General features: G+C 54.3%; 1 pseudogene; it reads right to left on the bottom strand.

Moving 5' to 3' along the window:
- Nucleotides 1–2656: 2656 nt before the first annotated feature.
- Nucleotides 2657–2775, bottom strand: LOC137327547 (5S ribosomal RNA; annotated as a pseudogene).
- Between the last annotated feature and the right edge of the window lie 208 nt (nucleotides 2776–2983).

The raw sequence follows: 2983 nt of genomic DNA, 5'->3' as shown, positions 1-2983 counted from the left end.
AGCACGGAGGGGGTCCAACACCCCTGCACCACTTGGAAAATACGGTACATACATAGAAAAATAATACACGGTAAACAATAATACTTAAACTACCAACCACCTTGTATAAAATTTAACTAAAACACCCAAACTTAACAATCTCAAAATTAAATAACAGAAGCTATGGACATCCGCCGCCCGTCCCCGGTCGGCCAGGCTAATCCCTGTTCGGGTTACAACACACTACTCCCTTCGGTGTGGCCGCCCTGTCCTGTACCTTTGGTCCCTCGCAGCTTGCGGCTGCTGGCTGGGGACCTCTGTCCTCAGATCGATCCCTGACTTGAGGGGCTGCCCTTTTAAACTGGGGAGCCGGTGACCACGGTTTCTTTGGCCGTGGCGTTCGTGGGGGCCTTCTCGGGACTCTGGCTGGTCGGGGTTTTCTGGCTGGTGAGTCTTTAACTCGAGCCACTGTCCCCTCTTGTGCGGTCTGTGGAATCTCCGCTGCCGCTGGCTGGGGATTTCTATCCTCAGGCTGTACCTCTTCTAAACCTGTGTCAGGGGCAGGTAACTCTCTGCCCTCAGGTCCCACCTCGTCTGAGTCCCAGATGAGCGGGGGAGTGTCCCAAACGGTGGGTAGGATGGCCCTTCCGTTAAAACAAGCCACTGCACCTGCTTGTGCAGTCTGTGAGTTTGCTCCTGCTGCAGGCTGAAGATTTTTATCCTCAGACCTTGCCCCAACTGGTTGTTCCCTTCTCTCGGATTTAAACAACTTACATTGGTTAATGTGGAACCATTTGGTGCGCCGAGGCAGCTTTATGGCGTATACCATGGGGCTTGCCTTATCTACAATGCTGTAGGGCCCCATGTATAATGGTTCTAGACTGCCTACCCGAGCAAAATTCCTAACCATAACCTGATCCCCTATCTCCCACTCGTGGTGCGTACGGGGTTCTAACAGCAGTCGGTTACTCCGATGCTGTTTTCCCATGTTGCTAGCAGCCTGCCAGTGAACCTGTTTAAGGTGTTCAAACAGATTCCTGACGAAGCTGTCCCGGTTCACCTCTCTGAGCTGACCCTCCGTGAGCACCGGGGCTAGCACATGGGTGGGGGTCCACATAACCCTACCAGTCATGAGCTCGTGTGGGGAATACCCCGTGCTTTTTGACTGGCTGGCTCGGATCCCCATTAGGACCAACGGTAAGACTTCTACCCACTTTCTAGGTGAGTCTACCGTCTCTTTCCTCAGCCTTTCTTTCAAGGTTCTGTTCATCCTCTCTACAATCCTTGAGGACTGTGGGTTGTGTGCAACGTGCCATTTCCCCTCTATGCCAAGTACCATAAGGGTATTCTGCATGACCTGCCCAGTAAAGTGACTCCCTTGGTCAGACTCCACGTACTGTGGTAGCCCCCATCGTGAGAACACCTCCCTGACCAGGATCCTGGCTGTACTCATAGCCGTGGCTGTTCGACAGGGGAAGGCTTCTACCCACTTTGTGAACACATCCACCAGGACTAGGCAGTACTTATAGCCTCCCTGGGCGGTGGGTAGGGGCCCGATGTAGTCGACCTGGATCGACTGCCATGGTCCCTCTACCCTCCTGATGTGTCCCATAGGTACTTTCCTTTTGTGGGGGTCAGGGTTGTTAGCAGCACACACCAGACAGCTGGCACAGAACTCGCGGACATCTTCCCTGAGTCCTGGCCACCATCCTGCCTGTTCCACCCGCTGCCAGGTGGTCTCAGGCCCGGGATGCCCTGCTCCTGGACCCTCTTGGGCCAGTTGAAGGAATTCCCTCCTGTGCTGCTGCGGTACTACCCATTGCTCTCCCTTAAACAGCATGCCCTCCTTTACAGAGAGGGCTGCTGTGCTGTAAGGGCCCTCTACCCTTTTCCCTTCTGCCACTGCACTGAGGACTGCCTTGAGGACGGGGTCTTGAGTTTGGACCATCTTAAGGTCCGGAGTTAAAGCTACCCCTGCACTCCCCTTTGTCCCATTCCTACCAGTGACTGCTGCTATAGGACGGGACCCAAATGGGTCCCAGAAAGTGCCTGTGCGGGCACCCTCCTTAGCTAGCACGTCGGCCTGCCGGTTGCCCTCACTCCGGGGTTCTGCGGAGGAATGGGCTTTCACCTTATGGATGAAAACCTCCCCTTCCTCCCCCACTGCTGCTAAGATTTTCTCCAGCAAGGGTTTCACTGTGAGGGGTCTCCCGTCAGCGGAGGTGTATCCGCGGCGGGACCAGATGGCCAGGTACTCTGTACACGAATTGCATGTGAACATGCTGTCCGAGCAAATCGTGTATGGGGTGGGGAAGATCTCGGGGTGTGTAACCACGTACACTACCGCGGACAGTTCAGCCTGCTGGGCGCTCATAGTGCTGGGGAGCTTAATTGCCAGGGCAAGGTCTGCCGCTGGGTCATAAACTCCACACCCCGTGAGTCGCTCACCAGCAGATACTGTGCTGGAGCCATCCACATAGATTTCACGGCCTGTGGGGTGTATCCCGGCCCGTAAACCTATGTTTACTTCCCAAACCCCTTCTATGGAACACCGGTGGGCTGTTCCAGGATATACCAGGTTAGCTGCGAGCTTTGGCTCGCAGAGCCCTTTTACTTTCAGGTCCATCTGTGAGAGAAGCAGGGTCCAGCGAGCAATGCGGGCACTGCCCACTGTCGAAGCCTACCGCACCTGGTATTCCCAGGCAGTCTCCCATCCAAGTACTAACCAGGCCTGTCTCTGTTTAGCTTCCGAGATCAGACGAGATCGGGCGTGCTCAGAGGAGTGTGAGAGAAAAATCCTAAAGAAATTCACCTTTTCCCTGAGTATGGGAAAACTTTGGCCATTGACTATAATCCTAAAATGGAAGGATAGTTGAGAGGTCACCAGACGAAATCCACAACCCACACGTGGAAGGTGGGAGAATTACTGCTTCAGACATGTCTCTGTTTTCATGCAAAACCGACCGCAGGGGGTCGACAATCACTCCCATTGAAAGAGGCAACG

The sequence above is a fragment of the Heptranchias perlo genome, chromosome 11 (genome assembly GCF_035084215.1).
Source record: "Heptranchias perlo isolate sHepPer1 chromosome 11, sHepPer1.hap1, whole genome shotgun sequence".
Taxonomy (NCBI): domain Eukaryota; kingdom Metazoa; phylum Chordata; class Chondrichthyes; order Hexanchiformes; family Hexanchidae; genus Heptranchias; species Heptranchias perlo.
Note: the sequence above shows the minus strand (reverse complement) of the source record. Positions and strands in the feature narration are given on the sequence as shown.